Source organism: Lathyrus oleraceus, chromosome 1 (assembly GCF_024323335.1).
Source record: "Lathyrus oleraceus cultivar Zhongwan6 chromosome 1, CAAS_Psat_ZW6_1.0, whole genome shotgun sequence".
Lineage (NCBI taxonomy): Eukaryota > Viridiplantae > Streptophyta > Magnoliopsida > Fabales > Fabaceae > Lathyrus > Lathyrus oleraceus.
In genome coordinates this window covers 291,724,121-291,746,211 of record NC_066579.1, presented here as the reverse complement: position 1 = coordinate 291,746,211, position 22,091 = coordinate 291,724,121, and the positions used below count along the sequence as shown (strand labels likewise).

The 22,091-nt window shown below is 40.3% G+C and overlaps 1 long non-coding RNA gene across 1 annotated transcript; it reads left to right on the top strand.

The window, feature by feature from the left end:
* Window positions 1–19,836: 19,836 nt before the first annotated feature.
* On the top strand, window positions 19,837–21,218 carry LOC127131062 (uncharacterized). Its single transcript, XR_007806502.1, has 2 exons — window positions 19,837–20,373; window positions 20,948–21,218. It is a non-coding gene; the product is annotated as an uncharacterized LOC127131062 (long non-coding RNA).
* The last annotated feature ends 873 nt before the right edge of the window (window positions 21,219–22,091 follow it).

Below are 22,091 nucleotides of genomic sequence, written 5' to 3'. Positions count from 1 at the left end.
GCCATTATTCAAAGGACGCTTCCTAAGAAAGAGGTTGATCCGGGAAGAGTTACATTACCGGTTAAAATTGGTGACGTTTATGTCGGGAAGGGACTTATTGACTTGGGGTCGAGCATTAATCTTATACCTTTGTCAATTATCAAGAGGCTTGGCAACATCGAGATTAAGTCCATCCGAATGACGTTGCAATTGGCGGATAAGTCGACGACCCATCCTCATGGCGTAGCCCAAGATGTTTTGGTGAAGGTCGACAAATTCTTTTTCCCGGTGGATTTTATTGTAATTGATATGGAGGAAGATGATGATGCTCCGCTCATCTTGGGCCGACCATTCATGAAGACCGCAAGAATGATGATAGATGTTGATGACGGTTTAATGAAGGTGCGAGTTCAAAATGAGGAAGTCACATTTGATCTATTCGAGGCGATGAAGCATTCCAAGGATAGAAATGATAGCTTTCGCATCGATGTGATCGAAGACGCTATTATGGAGGTTTCAAAGCATATTCATGAGATATCTCCTATGGAGTTAGCTCTTGACGACTCATTGGAGGTTTTCACTGTTGAAGAGGAGCTAGCTCTTGAGGAATGCTTAAAGGAACTTGATAGTTTGGAAGACCTACAACCGTGGGAAGTAGAGGAAGAAAACTTGAAGAAGGAGGTCATTGACGAGAAAGCGCCAATTGAATTAAAAGAGTCACCTTCGACTTTGAAATATGTGTTTCTAGATGAGACCGAGGCAAAGCCGGTCATCATAAGCAACCTTTTGACAAAAGAAGAAGAAGCCCGTCTAATCATTGTGCTAAAAACCAATCAAGAAGCTATGGGTTGGACTCTTTCCGATCTAAAAGGAATTAGTCCATCCTATTGTATGCACAAGATTTTGATGGAGGAAGATTTTAAGCCGGTGGCTCAACCACAACGCCGCTTAAATCCTACGATGAAGGAGGTTGTAAGAAAGGAAGTGGTAAAGCTATTGGATGCGGGAATGATTTACCCGATCTCGGATAGTCCGTGGGTTAGTCCTGTGCACGTGGTTCCGAAGAAGGGTGGAATGACCGTAATCCGAAATGACAAAGACGAATTGATCCCGACTAAAGTTGCCACGGGGTGGAGAATGTGTATAGATTATAGACGGTTGAATACCGCGACTCGAAAGGACCATTTTCCACTCCCATTTATGGATCAAATGCTCGAAAGACTATCGGGCCAACAATACTATTGTTTTTTGGACGGCTACTCCGGGTACAACCAAATTGCGGTTGACCCGGTTGATCATGAGAAGACGGCTTTCACGTGTCCGTTTGGAGTGTTCGCATACAGAAAAATGCCCTTTGGGCTGTGCAATGCACCGGCAACCTTCCAACGATGTGTCCAAGCCATTTTTGCCGATCTGATAGAGAAAACAATGGAAGTCTTCATGGATGACTTCTCGGTATTTGGTGGGACGTTTAGTCTATGCTTGGCAAATTTGAAGACGGTGTTGGAAAGGTGTGTGAAGACCAATTTGGTGCTTAATTGGGAGAAGTGTCACTTCATGGTGACAGAGGGGATTGTGCTAGGCCACAAAGTCTCTAGAAGGGGGCTTGAAGTGGATAGAGCTAAGGTTGAAGTAATTGAAAAATTACCCCCTCCGGTGAATGTGAAGGGCATCCGTAGCTTTTTGGGGCACGCGGGGTTCTACCGGCGCTTCATCAAGGACTTCTCAAAGGTGGCTAAGCCTTTGAGCAATTTGCTCGCCAAGGACCAGGTATTTCTCTTCACCGAAGATTGTTTGCAAGCTTTTGAGGTTTTAAAAGAAAAATTGGTTACCGCTCCAATAATAGTCGCTCCCGATTGGAATGAAAATTTTGAACTAATGTGTGACGCGAGTGACTATGCTGTTGGAGCGGTACTTGGCCAAAGAAAAGACAAAAATTTTCATGCGATACATTATGCGAGTAAGGTTCTTAACGAGGCTCAAATAAATTATGCCACAACGGAAAAAGAACTACTCGCAATAGTGTATGCGCTAGAAAAGTTTAGGTCTTATCTTATAGGGTCTAAAGTCGTTGTGTATACCGATCACGCGGTGATTAAATATCTGCTAACCAAACCGGATTCGAAGCAAAGGCTCATCCGTTGGATCCTCTTGTTACAAGAATTCGATGTGGAAATCAAAGACAAGAAGGGGTCGGAAAACTTGGTAGCGGATCATTTATCCCGATTAGTGAACGTGGAGGTTACCGCGTCTGAAAAAGAAATTCGGGAAGAATTTCCTGATGAAAAATTGTTTAAGGTTCAAGTTAGGTCGTGGTTTGCATACTTTGCAAACCACAAGGCTAGTGGTTTTGTGCCTGCCGACCTAACTTCGAACCAAAAGAGGAAGTTCCTTTCGGATGCGAAGTATTATGTTTGGGATGACCCATACTTGTTTAAGTTGGGTAGCGATAACCTGTTAAGGAGATGCGTAACTGGTGATGAAGCCCAGAGCATCCTTTGGCATTGTCACAACTCGCCTTATGGCGGACATTATAATGGGGTTAGAACGGCCACTAAAATTCTTCAATCGGGATTTTATTGGCCAACTATTTTCAAAGACGCACATACCCATGCGCAAAGTTGTGACAGCTGCCAAAGAAGCGGTGGGATAGGTAAGAGAGATGAGATGCCTCTCCAAAATATCCAAGAAGTGGAAGTGTTTGATTGTTGGGGCATAGATTTCGTAGGACCTTTCCCACCCTCTTATGGGAATGAGTACATGCTTGTTGCTGTCGATTATGTCTCTAAGTGGGTTGAGGCGATTGCCTCACCTCGGGCGGATGCCAAAACGGTGATAAATTTTTAAAGAAAAACATATTTTCCCGTTTTGGAACCCCCCGAGTGTTGATAAGTGACGGAGGGTCACACTTTTGCAATGCACCTTTGGAAACAATTCTAAAACATTATGGTGTATCGCATAGGGTGACAACTCCGTACCACCCTCAGGCTAACGGGCAAGCGGAGGTCTCTAATCGAGAGATTAAGAGAATCCTAGAAAAAACCGTGTCTAATTCTAAAAAAGAGTGGTCCCAAAAATTGGACGAAGCATTATGGGCCTACCGTACGGCCTTTAAAGCTCCAATTGGCCTAACTCCCTTTCAATTGGTATTTGGTAAAACTTGCCATTTGCCGGTTGAATTGGAGCACAAGGCCTTGTGGGCCCTAAAGTTTTTAAATTTTGAACATGAGTTGGTCGGTAACAAAAGGAAAGTACAAGTACTTGAGTTGGAGGAGATGCGCAATGCCGCATACCACTCAAGTTGGTTGTACAAGGAAAAAGCAAAGAAGTATCACGACAAGAAGATCCGTAACAAAGAATTTGTGCCCGGACAATTGGTCATATTGTTCAACTCCCGGTTGAAGTTGTTTCCCGGGAAGTTGAAATCAAAATGGTCCGGGCCATTTCGGGTGAAAGAAGTAAAAGAGTACGGGGCCATTGTCATTGAAGACATGGACAAGAAAGATAGTTGGACCGTGAATGGCCAACGATTGAAAGTGTATCTCGGCGGTCATGTGGATCGCGAGAGTTGTGCTCAGCCGCTCGATGCTCCTCTGTGAGCATCGCACCGTCGAGCTTAGCCGACGTTAAACAAGCGCTAGTTGGGAGGCACCCCAACATTTTAAGTATTTACTGTTTTATGTTTTATGTTGTATTGAGTACACTGTGCTAAACCCATGCTGGATGACTTGCAAGTGCTGCATTTGCCAATGAACTTGCTGTCACGCTCGCTAGCAGCTCGCTAGGCGAGGCAGTAGCGAGCACGCTCGCTAGCTGCTCGCTAGGCGAGGCAGCAGCAGCGAGCGCTGCAGTACTGTTTACTATTTAAATCTCAGCAGGGCCATTTTGCCCCAAACCTTCAAAAAAAATTCTGAACGGCTCTGCTGAGGAATTTGTGCTAGGCTTCTCAAACTCTCTCATTTGCATCTTTATCACCAACACTTGCTCTTTTCGGTCGATTGCAAACTCTTCTCACTTCACATTTCCAAATCCGTGTAACTAAGGTTTGCCCTACTACATTTTTCTTTTTGTTTGAACTCTTAATTTCCAAATATGAATTGCAATTAGGATGAGTGTGGTATGGGAACATTGAGGTTGCATGTGGTATTGTGGAATTTGCAATTTTTGGAGATTTAGGTTTTCAAATTGGGGATTTAGTTTTACTTTAGGTTTTGCATGCAATTAGGCAATCCCCAATAGCATAGAACGATTAATTGCCGTGAGAAATCATTAGGTTCTGATGTGGGAACCATTAGAGTATGGGTATTGGGGGAAAAATCTTTGAAAATGCAGAAAACCCCAAAACCCGTAAGGTTCGCTAGCACTCGCTAGGCGAACCTGGGGCGAGCGTTCGCTGTCACTTCGCTAGGCGAAGCAGCAGCGAGCAAGGCAGTCTTTTGAATTATGCTTTGATGGCTAATCTGTTTGTTGGTGTGTGTTTTCTTTGTATATTTTGCAGATGGAGTCAAGATCTGGAGCGGGTAAGAAAAGAAAGGGAGCAACTACATCTCGGACAGTTCCTATCCAGTTTGACCAAGACAAGTTTGTCGGCCCAAAGCAGGCCGCCAGATACATCGCTCTGGAGAAGCGGAAGATACTTCCAGAGAAGCACTTTCTGATCAACCCACAGGGCACTTACAGAAATTTCGCCGGGTTGATAGACGCAAAGAAGTGGGATAGGTTGATTAGTCCCTTAGAGCATTACGACATTGCGACAGTGCGGGAGTTTTATGCTAACGCACTGCCCGACGACGACGAGCCCTTTACTTGGGTTTCTAAAATGGTCGGGCGTCCAATTCCATTTGACCGGGATGCTATCAACCGAATCCTTGGGGAACCGCTCCAGCTGGGAGCTGACCAGAGAGACCAATACCACACCGACCTAAGGCTTCACCGAGATGTTCCTGCCATTACCGCCGCCCTGCTTTTACCTGGGAAATCTGTTGAGCCGAACCCATCTGGGGTTCCAGTGAGGTATCACCGGGAGGACATGACTCCCATGGCTCAGCTGATACTGCTCTTGGTTTTGACCAACATACAGCCAAAATCACACATCTCTACTGTGCCGATCCCTGTGGCACATTTGGTCCATTCCATCCTCACCAATGTCGAGATAGATGTGGCGAGGATAATCGCAAATGAGCTGAAGTCCGTGGTCGAGAGCGGACTTAAGTCGGGGGCTCGTGTTAATTGTCCCCTGGCTTTCCCGTGTTTGATCATGAGCTTATGCGTTCAGGCAAGGGTGAGACTTCCGTCTCGTGGGCAGGTAAGGATCCCGTCACCTATCGATGATCGGTATATGGCTAAATATTGTAGAGCAAAGACTACCGGTGGCAGTGCAGCCTCAGGAAGTACTCGGGCTTCTGATGGTCCTAGTGCTTCTACTCCCGGACTTGATCCCTACCTCCGAGCGGTGTGTGACTACAGTTTTGAGTGGATGGCGGCATCCCAGAGAGCTATGATTGATATGCACAACAGTATGTAGAGGTTGGAACTGCAAGGTAATGACCCCTCCGGTGCTCGAGCAGTGTTGGCGCGTGAGCAGTTTATGCTTAACGCTAACTGGCCTGTGGACAGGCCTGTCTATGGTGAGGGGGTGGGCGCTGATGCTGATGATGCTGATGATGATGATGTTGATGATGAGGCTACCGGTTCTGAGGCCGGTAGCGAGGAGGAGTCCTGAGCCCTTAGTGGGTTAAGTTTTTTGTGTTTTCAGTTTTTATGTTATTTCTATTTGTATTTTCGGATTTTGTATCTTGATTTTGGTGTTGTACTATTGGGGTGTTTTGTCCCCCATGAACAAATTTATATTTTCAGTTAATGTTATTTATTTATGTTTTTAATTTTGTGTGTTTAATAAATTTTTGGTTGATTGAGTGGCAAACCCTTCTAGATTGGTTGCTCCTCAAGAAGTACCCAATGAAGGTGCATCCGAGCTTGGATGGCAATGATAAGAATAAACAAGTGAATGAAGCTAAGGTACATGGTTACCTTCGGCTAGAATTTTAGAATGCATTAGGAACTTTACTCTTTTTGGTAAATTGAATATTGTCTTTTTGCAACATAATTGAATGAATGTTTCATCTAGAACTTAAAACCACAAATTGTGAGGAAACCTCCATTGTACACTTAAATGCTGGATTCTAATAAGTTTTGTTGATTCATGTGATTCATTCTTTGTCTTTTATTATTGTGAAATTGTGGAAGCAATTAGAAATGATCAAGGCACTTGTTTTCTTTCGAGCACAACTACATCCAAAAACAACTTACCTGTGAGCAGAGAGAGTATTTGTTAACCCCTTTGAGCCTAAACAGTTGAAAAAGAAAAGAAAAACCGAGCAAGAAGAGAAAAATATATGTATAGAAAATATAGAAAAGAAACATCTGTTTTGTATATTTGATGTGAAAGAAAAGAACAAAAATAGAAAAAATGAAAATGAATGCTTGCTTGGAAGAAAAATAGTGAAAAATAAAAATTGAGTTGTGGAATATGTGTTGTGAAGGTTTCAAATAAGAAACAAATGAAACAAAGTCGAGTAGTGTGAATAATACTGTGAATGTCTCTTTTGCATCGGCACTTTCGTTTCAATGGCCTTAGAAATGACCCTTGTTTGTTAACCTAACCAAGCTTCAACCGAAAAGCCCTTAGTGATCTTTATGCTTCCACAGTACCAGTTTTAATTGTTAGACATTGTATGAATCTATTTGACTTCTTCATTATTTGTTAGAGAGTGAGATTAATCCCGCGGTTGCAAACGCGCAAAATCTTCATTCCTTATTCGAAGAGGAGAGATAGGATGATTCATTCAGAATAGTATTGTTGTAGATAGATAAATATTTTGCATTGCTATTTAAGTTTTAGTTCTTATGTATTATTTTATTCGAACCGTTGGGAACTTGTATTTGCTGATTTCGCTTGTGTTTGAGCCGTTTATCCAACTTCGGAGAAACCAGTTTCTTAAAGCAAATCCTCTTGTCCTTCAAGAGGCATACTTTGCTTGAGGACAAGCAAGAATCTAGTTGGGGAGAGTTGTTAGATGCCCAAAAGTGCTTATTTGAGCTATCATATGTGGGCATCTTTCACTCTTTTTCCTTGCTAAAATTGTCAAAACCACATTTGTTTTACATGGAATGCATTACATTGATAAACAAGCTTGGTGCCTTTGATTTGTGTGTTATTGTGCAGGAAAGACATGAACTAATTGAAAATGAAGACACAAGAAAATTGGCAAAGGAACCAAAGAATACAAGCATTTCATCAGCCTGCTCGCTAGGCGAGGCTGTGGCGAAGCATTGGTTCGCTAGGCGAGTTCCTGGCGAAAAGCTCCAGTAAATTGTCAAATTAATTCGCCAGGCGAGCTGAAGGCGAAGGTGGTAGCGAGTTCGTTCTGTTTTGGTGAAAAACGCAGCCAGCACTCACTCGCTAGGCGAAGCTCTAGCGAGTCCCCAGCGAGCATTCCAGTAGCAAAACCTCTCAACCTCGCTGGGGCGAAGGTTGAAGCGTGTCCTTCGCTAGGCGAAGGTATGTTCGCTAGGCGAACATGACAGTTCAGCAGGCCCTGTTTTCTCTGGGCGCAGGGGCCTTATGTGCCTATTTTAGACCCTTGCTAGGCGAGCCATTCTGCTCGCCTAGCGAACATGACAGCCCAGCAGTGGTCTATAAGTAGCAGGTGCCACTTTTGAGCACCATACCTCATTTTTACCAACTTTTTCCACTTTTGTACTTTCTTCTAGATATTTTTGCAGCATTGTTCTTGGGATCTTTATGCCCTAGTTTTCATTTCTCTTCATCTTAGAACCATCTTCTACAAAAAGAAGGTGGAGTCCCATCCAACTTCGATTATCCGACTTGGATGTTGATCAACCTTCTTTCCTTACTTGCCGACCAAGCTACCATGAAAATGAGTAGCTAAGTCATCCATTTGTCAAGGTTAGATGTAGGTGATTACTAGCTTTGTGTGTAAATGTAAGGATCCTCATATGTAAACTCTTTAATGGTAAATATATGATGAAAACTTTGTTTCTATTTAAAACTCTTTGTGTTGGTTTATGATCGAGAGATGTTTACCGACTCTTGACCTAGGTTTTCATCCAAACTTGTTTGTTAGCTAGAGATAGTAATGAATGATTTTGTTCACCATAAGGTTGAACCAAAAAGTTGTCATTTTGATAGATTGTGTTCGAGAGAAACAATGGATCAAAATGGCAAAACTCACAATGTGTGTTCGAGAGAAACATATTGAGAGGACTTTGTGAAATTATTTATCATCTAAAGGAGTTTATAAGATTGTTGACCTAGCAAATACATGCAAAGTGATCATTGAAACCTAACTTTGACAATATTTCTCATTTAATCAAACCATAACTTTTACCGCAATTTATTACTTTTTATGCAAGATAACTTGATTAAAACCGAAACCCTATTGTTACATTGAGCTACGATTAATACAACCATCGAACGGCGGTGATATCTTACAATCCCTGTGGATACGATAACAAAAACCCGACACGAAATATACTTTCAACACCCTTCCATCCAAATCTCCAACAAGATTCACAACCCTGCTTTCAGATACTTCCAGATGATCATTTCCCACACCTTCCTGGGGAAGAATGACCCTGATACGCATGTAAGTGCTGAAGAGATCTTCTTCATGTACTGTACCACTCAGTCACGCCTAGTAGACTGTGGAGCTTTCCTGATCGAGAGTCTATATCTTAATGCTCGCTCTGCTGCGAGCCCTATACATGTTGGAAGCACGGTGACTCATATAGCCTCCGCCCTAGGACTCGATAGAAGACTATCTCACCTGACGTCTTATTGTAGCTACACCTTGATGGATATTGATTTCTATCTGGACTGTGGCCTCATGAGGAGATCTTCTTTCCAACCGGATCAATACAGGCTATTAATCGAGGGTGAGACTATTCACTACTTCACTTTACCTGACCCTCAGGTGACTTGTGTTATTGATCAGGCCAACTGGGCCTACGCCCTAAAAGGGCAGGGAGAGATAATAGATGCGCCGAAGATTGCACCGATCAGAATCAAAGTCCGTACCAACAATCTGAATCTCTAGACTTCAAGCATGCAGTCCAAATTGGTTAAGCTTCGCATGGAGATAGCCGAGCTTCGCCAGGAGCTTGCTGATGTTGCCCTGCAGGTCGAAGTATCAATTGCCTCACACGACACCGAGACTGATATGTTGCATGATGAGATCGCCGATCTCCGACGCCAGATCACAGAGCTTCGAGGCTACGAAGTCGAGGAGACTCCATTATACCCTGGGCATTGATGCCATCATGAACCAAGAAATACCGTTTGAATTTCCCTATTTTCAACTTTCCTAAGATCTCTGGACTTGTGAATTATTATTGACTCTACGTGTGTGTGTGTGTATATATATATATATATATATATATATATAATATATATATATATATATATATATATATATTGCATTATAATTATTATGTTTTTATCTCCATTTTGTTTTATTTTACTTTACTATTTTATTTTGTTTTATTTTATTTTGTTTTGTTTTACTTTATTTTATTTTATTTTATTTCGTTTTATTTTGTTTTATCAAGCTTAAATCGAAAACAAAAAAACAACATTCATGGATACCTATATACACCCCCATTACAAAAATGAAGACAAGAGGATTGAGGCCCAAGAAACAAACAACATAGCCGGCCCAAACCAAATCCGAAGACATGGCGGGCGCCATAAGCTTCATGGCGGGCGCCATGACGTAACGGTCAGATTTTTCTTTTTCACCATTTATACCTTCTTCAACCTCTCCAAACCCATTCTCTTCTTCTCCCAAATCCACCAAAATTTATAAAAAAAATTCCAAGCTTCTCCTTCTCACTACAAGCCATTCCAATTTCCCAACTTCACTTCTCCATTTCTCTACAAAAAATCCATTAAACTCCATTTTTTCATTTCTTTTCTATAAATACTCATTTTTCTCTACAATCACCATTAATGGACGGAATGGAGTTTAACGACTTCATTCTTCGTGGAGGAAAGCCCGATGAGCGACAAAACAAGATTTTGCAAAGATTACAAACTCGGGAAATCCTCGCTACCAGGTATATCGATGAAGACTGTTTGTACACTCTAGGCACATCCATAGTGTTTTCCACATGCTAGATAATTTAGGATTACACGATATTTTTGCTAGTAAAGCACCCACCTACGATAGGCTCACTAGGGAATTTTTAAGTTCCCTAATTCAGTGTCCACCCTGGCACTGCTAGCACGGTAGGTACCGTTTATTTTAGAATGTTTAATGTAGAATACGAGTACACTACCGATGCTTTAGCGGGTTTGCTCGGAATGCCTTATGGTGATGGTGTTATTTGTGAGACGCCCATAGATACTGAATGGGCACTCGAGGCATTTACTTTTTGGAACCGATTATCTAATGTGAATGTCACTTCCTTTGAAGGAATTTTGGCTTCTAATATCCATAACCCGACCATACGTATTTTTAGATACCTTTTGGCATGTACTATATTTGGCCGGGAAAATTCTAACAAAGTAAATGCCCAAGAATTGTTGTTTTTATAGGGTTGCCTCACTAATCGCAGGATCAATCCTGTTCCTTTCATGTTAGCCCATATGTCTGCCATCCTTAAGAAAGGAGGAACCATCTTATTCGGTGGTTTGATTACCTCCGTTGCTAGAGCGTTGAATCTACACGCTGAGTTAGCCACCTTGGAACCACTCCCTCACCGCACCATTAACTTAAATTTTTTGAAAGATATGAAATTATGCAAGGTGCGGCGAGAAGATGGTTTCTACCTCATGATACATGGTGCAGTTGTACCCAGTGTTGTCCTACCTTGCTCTCAGCGTACGGATGTGCGACATGCGAGGAACTGGACATACGATCTTGATGCTCCATCCTTTATCGATCCTTTGCCACCTAACGTTCCTATGGACAAAGGACAAGGGACCGATGATGAGTATGATCGGCGCGACCAGTCACCGGCTCATGATATTCCTACTGCATCACCTGCACACACCGCACCTTCTTCCTCTAACCCTTTTGCAGGCACCACTCTCGGTTTCTACATCATCGAGGAGATGTGGTGCAAGCACCTAGCTCGTGAGGAACGGCGTGACACCCTCCTGAATACCATAAACCAATAATTATCAGATAATATGAGTTTTATGGTATCTTTCCAGCAGCATAGCGAGCAAGCACATCGGACTGTGACAGAGTCCTTGCTTGCGATCACTAATGAGCAGCAACACCAGCGACAGGCTAATGAGCGTCACTTCGGTCTCATCGAGGCCACCTAAGGATATCTCCTAGGTCGCTCTCAGCAGCTGCAGGAAGGACTTAGTACTCGAACCAGACGTCGACAACCCAGGTATCCTGACCAGGGCGGTGACGGTACCGGTGCTCACCCCTAGTTCTCTCTCCCTCTCTCTCTCTCTTCCAGGTTACTCCTACCTTATCTCATAATGAAACATTGAGGACAATATTCAGTTTAAGTGTGGGAGGAGATTCTATCGCTTTTCATCTTTCCTTTATTTTTATTGCTTTTTATCGCTTTCCTTTACTTTTATCGCTTTTTACCGTTTTCCTTTAATTTTAGTATGTTTTATGTTTTAGTTGCTTGTTTTTCCCTTTTAATAAAATAACATGTGTCTGACGAGTCATCTGTGTAAGTGTACCCTTATTTTCCCCATTTCTTTAACCTTACCAAAAAAATATTTAGCCAAGAAAACAGTACATCTTGAACATTCAGGCTATAAGACAAGTTTATAACAGGATGTAAAAGACTCGGGAATACTTTTTCTAAAAATCGGTATTGTCTTAACACCTTAGGTTTCATGATTATAAGAGTCGATCCCGATACCCCATATGTTGTAGCCCTAGTTTTTGTTCCAAATAAGTCCTTAAGTAGTTTATCCTAGCAGTCAGCTCCGGCTTAAGCATGCTCTACGTAGGGGACCGATGAAAATAAGTGAATGATCATAAAAATTCCTGCTTTGTTCTCAAATCGCATGAAAATCCGGGCTAGGTGACTCTCACAGGGTCATTTAACCCAGCAAAATAAAAACATATGCGGAACATGCAGAAGAAAAATAAAATAAATAATAATAGTCTATTTGTTTGTTGGTTCAGAGGTATCTGGTGCTGAACTTGGTAGGGTGGATTACGATCCAATCCCCCACAATTACAAATTGGGTTAAATAAAGGGGTTACACCAACTTATGTACCGAAGCTCCATGCTTAGAAAAATAAAATAATAAGCCTATTTGTTTGTTGGTTCAGAGGTATCTGGTGCTGAAGTTGGTAGGGTGGATTACGATCCAATCCCCCACAACTGCAAATTAGGTTGAATAAAAGGGTTATACCAACTTATGTACCAGAGCCCCATGCTTAAGATCATAATCACTAACCGGTCACTTTACTATGAGTATGTACGAATAACGGGCTTAATGTGATTGTACCTGAATGAAAAGGACTTTAAGAAAACAAAAAGAAGGCTTAGGTATGGTGGAGTAATGTGGATTGATTTGTATAGGAACGAAGCCTATGACCGCAATTGCAGGAAGTGTCACTACAATGCCCTTAGTTCGACTCGTTAGTACCTATCGATACATTCCTTAAATGAACTCGTAAGTCTTTTTGCCTCGAATTAACTCTAGTTGATACTGATTTTCTTGCATAAACTATAAAGAGTTTTGCTTGAGGACAAACAAAGGTTTAAGTGTGGGAGAATTTGATCACACTGAATTACACCGTGTTTTTGACTCGGATTTCACATGTTTAGATATTTAGCACTTTCAGACTCTTTTGTTTGTATTATGCTCTCTTTTCTCTTGTTTTCAGATATTTAGCACTTTCGGACTCTTTTGGAAGAAATGAAGCAAAAAGGCCTAAAATTAGGGTTTTTCGGCGAAATTACACACATGGCTTTGCACATGGCGGACGCTATAGGGGAAGCCATGAGTCATCAGCCCTCAACTAGGAGATAGCTGCCACGTTCCCATGATCCATCCCATTTGCACACATGGCGGATGCCATGAAGGGATGGCGGGCGCCACCTTTGGAAGTCACGTTCCCACCAAGGGGAAGTTGGAGGGCACCATGGTCTTTACAAGCTGTTGAAAACCTCTATAAATAGCTCGTTCCATTTTGTTTTCTAATCATCCAACTTAGTTTTACAACACTAAGCATATATTTATCATTTTTAATAGCGATAATCCGTCACATCGGGGGCTTGAGAATTTGAAGCTAACTGTTGTGCCATCTGACCCATTTGGACTTCGAGATTTTTTATGGAGGCAATGGTGTTTTTCTGATTAGTCCTAGTTTCTTCTTGAAACTGCATGCTATGGGTGGCTAATTTTTCAATGGAGATTTCCCATTCAGCCTTTTTAGGTGCCTGTTGTTACTACTATTGTTGATATTGAGTCTGATAATGCCCTATACCTTGTTGCAGAGCGTTCCCTCTCTGATCTTTCTAGGAGAAATTTGGATGATTCTTCCAACCTAGGTTGTAAGTGTTAGAGTAGGGATTATTTTGCTTCAAGAATTTGATCTCTTCAATTTGTTGGGGGTAGCAAAGCAATAAACCGTGTGATGAGGTCCATTACAAATTTCATAAGTACTAGCCTGAGCCGGCTGGACCTGAGCTATCTATTGAGTACCTATATTCATAGCTTTCAACTTCTTGTCTAATTCGGCAGCAACCGTGTCTTCCAGACGGATTTTATTTGTCTATAATTTTAGATCAATCACCCCCTCTGGATGACTAGTACACCTGTCGTATAATTCTAGATGCTCATTGGCAGTTATTGCTTCAATAATCTTCTTAATACCAGTGGCTGTTGAGAAATTTGTTGAGCCACCAGCTGCTTTCTCACTCAACTGTTTGTTTTTATTTTTAGCCCATTAACGAACATATGCATTTGTTCGGTCTGATCCATATTATGATTGGACACGCTACCAAGACCCTTTTGAATCTTTTGTAGGCGTCTCCCAATGATTCACCATCCTTCTGTTTGAAATTAAGGATTTCATACTGATCACACTGAATTACACCGTGTTTTTGACTCGGATTTCACATGTTTATTAGGACTTTATTATCATTTTGTTTGTATTATGCTCTCTTTTCTCTTGTTTTCAGATATTTAGCACTTTCAGACTCTTTTGGAAGAAGCGAAGCAAAAAGACCTAAAATTAGGGTTTTTCGGCGAAATTACACACATGACGTTGCACATGGCGGCCGCTATAGGGGAAGCCATGAGTCATCAGCCCTCAACAAGGAGGTAACCGCTACGTTCCCATGATCCACCCCATTTACACACATGGCGGGCACCATGAAGGGATGGCGGGCGCCACCTTTGGAAGTCACGTTCCCACCAAGGGGAAGTTGGAGGGCCCCATGGTATTCACAAGCTGTTGAAAACCTCTATAAATAGCTCGTTCCATTTCGTTTTCTAATCATCCAACTTAGTTTTACAACACTAAGCATATATTTATCATTTGTAATAGCGATAATCCGTCACATCGGGGGGTTATCGCACCTTTGTGAGATTGAGTTGGGTCACTTCGAGTTGCTGTCGTCTTTAGCTTCAGGAGTCGGAGGTTTATTTTTGTATCAGAATCGAAGCCTCCGTTTGGAGCGGGTTCTTATTTATCGCTTTATTTATTTATTTCCCGCATCGCTTTTATTTTATTTATTTCCCGCATCGCTTTATTTTATTTATTTTCCGCACTCGCTTTACTTTATTTATTTTCCGCACTCGCTTTTACTTTATTTATTTCCCACACTCGCTTTACTTTATTTATTTTACACACTTTACTCGCTCTTTACGCCTCACATTCTAAAATAAACTTTTCATCATGATTAACACCGTTGTGTTTGTTTGTGTTACCATGTCTGGCTAAATCTTTTAAAGGTTAGAATGTAAGGATCACGGTTAAAGTAATGTTTCACATATTGAATCTGTAGAAATACTTGAAAGGCTGTTTTGATTTTTAACTTGAGTTTTTCTAAAACAAAACTTGGTTAGTTTTAATTATTCGAGGAGTGCGAAAGCACCCTGGCTTAGTAACTAGGAATTTTTATCACTTTAAGGAAAAACTATTTTTGAAACCGTTTTCGGACGCGTTGATGGATTTAAAATCAGGAAACTCCTTGGGTAAACCTTCCAAATCAAAATCACTTTTCAACTAAGTTTACGAGTCTCATTTCTTAAAAATAAGTTTACTACTTTAGCGTTCTGCGCACCTTTTATAAGTGACAATAATTTAAGGGTAAACTCAGTTCTGAATACGCGAAAGCGACAATTCTTGTTAAATGGATTCTTTTCAAGAGTAGAAAATATTGCCTCATAAGTAATTCTATTTAGACAAGCGAAGCATCACTTAACTGACGTGAGATACATTCAACCTGTCTTTACCTGCATTTATTATTTACCGTTATTTCGAAAACCCAATATCTCTTTTATACCGCCTTAGATAAACACCGTAACGATAGTAATCGATAGATTGACGATTGGTCTCTGTGGGATCGATATTCTTTTATATTACTTTAACGTAATTCGTGCACTTGTGAATCAACACGATCACATACCTTTTTCTCAGGAATACTGATGCTGGAAAGTACTCATTTAAGAATGCAATTTCCATCTCTTCCCATGATGTGATACTGCCGGCTGGAAGAGAGTAGAACCAATCTTCCGCATCTTCAGCTAAAGTGAACAGGAACATTCTTAATTTTTTTACTTCATCAATATGACCATCAATTTCCAACGTGGTGCTCATGGTCAGAAATCTTTCCAGGTGTTTGTTGGCATCTTCATGAACCTTTCCTGTGAAAGATTTTCTTTCCAATTGATTGATTATGCTAGGTTGTAGTTGAAAATTAGTCACATTCACCGGTTGGTTGACAATGGTCAGTCGACCACCCGGTGTGTTTGCACCTTCATAGTCACCTAGGAGTCTTTCCAGAGGTGGAGGAGGTGGAGTTGGAGGAACTTCAACCATTGGTTCTTTGACTTCTGAGTGATCAGAGGTACTTTTTTCTTTGGAATCCACTCTTTGGTTTCTGCGTCTTCGGTGAAGGGTTCTCTCGATCTCCGCGTCAAAAAGAAATTCAGCTGAGGGTTCTCCTCGCACACACAAACTAGTAAATTATAAATGACATAAAAATAACTTTATTGCAGAGCAACAAAATTTTAATTGAATTTAAAATTAAACTCTATATTTTGGCAGTCCCCGGCAACAGCGCCAAAAACTTGATCTGGAAAATAGCAAGTGTATTATTTTTCCTTTTATAGTAATAATGGAGAATTTCCCCGAATATCGATCTCAAGAACTGCACGTCAATATCGAGTTCAAATTATCATTCAATTAAACAAAAAGTATGAATTTGGTTTTTAGATGTAAAAATATAAAAATAAAGGCAAAGGCAAATAAGGATGAAAATAAGGGTTTGCAAGGTAAGAGGAACAACGCCAGGGAAGGTGTATGATTTATCCCTGTAACAACTATGAGTCACTATTGCATCAACAAATATCAATTACTACTAGTTCTCAAGGGTATTTTCTCCCAAGTCCTTGGGGAGAAAACCTTTAATCAATCTACCCTAATTTCTATGTTCATAGGCAATTAGGGTGAAGTTAAGCTTTATTATATCAAGAATACTTTGGTTCATACAGGGTATCCCTAGTCCTAGGTGATCTACTGTAGAGTAACCTTATGAAAACCTTATCAATGGCAGTCCATCCTAATTGATAACCACAAAACAATCTCGATTGATCCGAAAGAGAAAGCATTAAACACATCAAAAGGGTACCGTAAACATAATATTATAAATGCAAATGTAAACTCAAATTCGTTACAATTTTAAATCAGGGACACCCCCCTAGCATTGGGGGGTTTAGCTACTCATATTGTTCAAAACGAATGCAAGATAAAAATTACACATTACAAGTATTTGGATGAATTCGATCTCCAATCGCTTCCGCTCATGAAAACCCTCAGCTCTCTGAACTCCTTGCTCTCTGTAATACTTGATTGCTTGACAATATTGTGTTCTGCCTCGTTCCAAGATGCCTTTTCTCTTAGGTAGAAGGTCCTCTTTTATAATGAAAATTCCAAGAAACGGGTGGACATGTCCAAAAACCTCTCTGAAAGCCCGATACTCAACAACCCGGTGAAAAAGGTAATTTTTGGTCCTAGGCTGACACGGGTGGCCGTGTCACCCTACTGTTCTTGTGATACGCCCATGGCTTCCTTGACATGACTAAGGATGTTGCCTGACACGGCATGTGTCAGCTGACACGGGTGGCTGTGTCAGGCTACTATTTTCCTTGGCATGCTCCTTCTGCCTGACACGGCCCATGTCAGGTGACACGGGTAGCCGTGTCAGGCCTCCTTTACCGGGGTTTTTCAACTTCTTTGCTTGCCGGAATTTTGCATTGTCTTGCTTCGAGTTCCTCGGTTCTTCTACCTGGACCTGTCGGACAAAAACACAGATATCCCACGCGTAAAATCACAAAAATATAAATAAACTATAACAATGAATGAAAATGCTTAATTATTATACTAGAAGTAAAATTGCCTTGAAAAGTACTAAAATGCTTGCAGAGTGTCTCAAAATCCCCGGTTTCTTGTCGGATCAGTAACGAAAACTTAATGCAAATGGTGATTGATTAATGAGCAAGATGCCAAGCTCTGGACCTTATAGGAAAAGAACAAAGTATGCCATAATCTAAATTGTATAGGCACAATTAAGGGTTTCCAAAGTCTGTACTCCATGGGCAAAAGGAAGTTGCCAAGGTCTGAACTTTATGGGTAGGATGTCAAGGTTTGTACCTTATAGAAAAAGAACAAAGCCAGAGTCTGTACTCCATGGGATGAATGTCAAAGTCTGCACCTTAGGGGCAAAAAATAAAGAATGCCACAATATAACCTGCGTAGGCAAGATGCCAAGGTCTGTACCTTATGGGAAAAGAATAAATCCAGAGTCTGTATCCCATGGGTTGAACACCAAGGTCTGCACGTTATGGGAAAGGACTAAAGTATGCCAAAGTCTGAACTGTATAGACAAGATACCAAGCTCTGTACCTTATGGGAAAAGAATAAATCCAGAGTTTGTACTCCATGGGCTGAATGTCAAGGTCTGCACCTTATGGGCAAGGAACAAAGAATTCCATAGTCTAAATTGTGTAGGTAAGATACCAAGGTATGTACCTTATGGGCAAAAAATAAAGCCAAAGTCTGCACTCCATGGGATGAATGCCAAGGTCTGTACCTTATGGGTAAGGAACAAAGTTTGTCACAGTATGAACTGTAGGCATGATACCAAGGTCTGTACCTTATAGGAAAAGAATACAAGATGCCATAATCTGAACTGTATAGGAAAGATGCCAAGGTCTGTATCTTATGGGCAACGAATAAAGCCAGAGTCTGTACTCCATAGACTGAACGCCAAGGTCTGCACCTTATAAGAAAATAATAAAAAATGCCATAGTTTGAACTGATAGGCAAGGCATGGGGAAATTGATTAAGAAATGGGTGTGTGACCCTAAGGTAATGATCCCAAAAGGATGTATGGACATCAAGGAGAAAAGTATGGTACTGGATCCAAGAGGAGAATAATTTTGCTTCACTGTTGAAGAAGGATTGTTGTGCAATGATGCTTCATTGTTGAAGTGTTGAATGATTGATGCTTGCTTGAAAAAGACCCGTCAATAATATGATTCAAATTGCACTAAGGTCTATGAACAAAGGCAAATACCTTAAGCAACTGGGTCATTCGTCCCGTACCCAAAGATATTCTAGACAGGGACATGAATTCTCCCCTCTCATCATTCTTTGTTTCTTAAGGATCATGGCATACAATTTGAATAAGAATTGGAAAGTTGCTGATACGAGATCCGGATGATTGATCCTAATGATACAAGGCTACTTGTGTAGAAGAAGACTTGACAATCATGTTATTCGAATTATGCTAAAGTTTATGAATAGGGGTGAATACGATGATCAACTGGGTCATTCGTCCCATACCCAAAGGTATTCAGAATGAGGTAATGGAATTCTCCACTCTCATTCATTCTCTATTTCTTAAGGCTCGTGCCACACAATCGGAAGCCTTGAACTCCTGAGATCCTAGCATTGACTTTGAAGCCTTGATTTTGCATTTGAACCTTAAGGTCTTGAACTCCTGAGATCCTAGCATATCCAATATAGCTTGAGCATAATGGACTTGTCATATCAAGTGATCAAGGGTCTGTTGATCACTTGAATAGGCTTAGGGATTAAAACACAATTCAAAGGATTTAGTTGACCAAAGTGGCCATTGGTCAACACTAATTAGTGGAATTCAGAGAAATTAGCTAGGTTATATACAACCATAAATGAATCAATCAACTAATTGAATCAAAATGGTTCTAAGTAAACCTAAGCTAGGGGATCATGCAAAAATCAGGATTTTTCTATCTAGGGGCAAAATAGCCAATATGCCAAAAATGAATTAATTAGGAAAATATTTTCTAAAATCAATATTTAATCAAAATTAATTAATCCTAATTATATCTATTATACAAGAACCTATTAGTCAAATTATTCTAATTATCCTAATCAAATCAAGATCTAAACATGATCTAATTAAAATTAACTAAATTCTAAAAATCTAATTAATATTTATTTTACAAAGAAAAATCTAATCATAACTAATCCTAATCCTAATGTTAATTAGTAATTAATTAACTTAAAACAACAAAAATGAGCTTAAATGTGATTCAGGCCCAAGAATGGTACTTTGGCCAAGAGAGCTTGGGCCTCAAACTCCAATATGATTGGGTCGACCCTGACCAGAATCATCATCATTATGGACATTATCCTCCTGTAAGCGCTTTCATCCGTTTGTGTGCCATCAGCTCGTGCATTCATCAATGGCGTTCCAGATTTACTCATCATTGTGTTCTCAGCATCATGGATTGGCGCCCGAGTTCAAGGCATTCATCGGCCGTTTCAGAACCTCCATGGATTTGTGTTGAGTTCAGGGCGTCACATTCAGATGCAACTTGATTATAAATGTAAATGGAATCGAGAGTGGACTTACCGGTGACAGATACAGCTAAGATTCACTACCTCCTCCCCCTTACTTCTCTTCTTCTCCTTGTTCTTCACTTTTTCTCTTATATGCGTGTGCTTGCGGTGTTGTGCAGTGTGTTGTGGGAAGATGGAGTCATAGAGGATTTCTGATTTTTGATTTTCGCTTTGTTTCTTTTGCATGCCTTTTGGACCGTGAGGAGTGATTGAAGAAGAAAAAGATTGAGGGTGAAGAAGGTTCGCGTGTGGATGGAAGGTTCGTTCTGAGATTTTGCAGAATGAGCTGAATCTGAAAATGCAGTGTGAAGTGTTGGTTATATAGGGAACAATTCCTTAGAAATTCACATCAAATTCATAGTGAAATGTAAAGTTGGCTAGAAATGCAAAAATTGAAATGAAAATTCAAATTCGTTTCCTGCCTTTGAAATGCACTGTTGGTTTTGAAACTCATTTTTATCATTAATTATGCAGTTAGGCTTGATGTGAAGTCTATTGGTAGTTATAGTTAGCAGGACATTAGAGTGTTAGAAATTGGAATTCACATGACATTGGTTTGCATTTGGTTTTGATTTGCAATTGGATTCATTATCTTGCTGTGAGTTGAGATTTGTCTTAAAGTCAAAAATCGATTTTGAACTGCTTTTGTTAAGTGATATGAGTAACTATTTTATTGTTAATGGTGAATGAACATTAGCATTGCCTGGATGTTTTATATTGTTGCCACTGGTTTGCTTTTACTACTTGTATACTTTGCAAGATGTGTGGTTTTTGGTAATGGTTTATTGACATGGTTGGAAATTGAGGTTTAGAATTGGTATGAAATTTTGCAGGGTGAGCCTTTAATTGATATGCTGTTGTTGGATTTGCAAGATTCTGCAGGGTGCATGCTCTTGAAATCCACGGGCTAACATATCTGACTGAAGGAGCTGATCTGAAATATTTCAAGCATGTAACCTATAAGTGGGATGGGTTTAAAACCTGTAACTTTTTTAATTTGAATTGAAACTTGAATAGGAATGTACAAATAAAGATTGTAAACATGGATTATTTTGTAAAAAAAGTTGAAGTTTGAAAAGAAAATTGGATGTTTTTGGAAAGATATTGAATTGTATTGAATGCAATATTGAATGGTTTGAATATAATGAATGTTTGAATGTTATGGAAATTTAATTTATGGATTTGAATACACATTGAATATAATGGATTAAATGGAATATATGTTCATTCAGTGGTTGAGAAAAATATATGAATGGAAAATTAATTTGAATGAAACTAAATGTTACTATTGGAACTTGGATGCGTTAACTTTTAAAAATAAAAAATGGTATGGAGAAAGATCAATGTTATCAAAGTTAAGACAATATGGACTTAGGAATGGATGGTTGACTTTAGTCAACTAGTTGACCAAAAAGTCAACAGTTGACTAAAGTCCACTGTGAGGCATGAACTAGGGGTTTCACATGTATGGTTCACATGAAATAGTAATTATTATTTAATCCCTAATGAATCAAGACATATGGACCAATGCTTCTGCCAACCAAAATACCTAAGTCAAAGGCCTAGGCAATGTTTGAATAAGATGAAACATCAATCATGTAGGCATGCAGATGATGAATGATGCATGATATGATAACCAAACACCCTTCCCCAATGAATTAAGGTTTCCAATAAGCACAAGGTGACAAATCAAACCAAAATGCACAATAGGATCATACCCTTCCCTGATTAGGGTTTTGACCCCAAAGCAAGGCCAACAAACGACCCATGATGAGTACCCACAATTAGGGTTTTATGGATCAAAAGATTCACCTGGGACAAAAGCCAAGAACATTAGGATTTAGGCATGAAAGATCAAGGTGCCACCTCCCAAGGTCAAGCAAGGCCATATTGTGTTGTTCACAAGCTTTGAATCTATGATGTTTATGAGAATGAATGCATGATGCACATGAATGAGTGCAGAGGATTCTCAGGTCA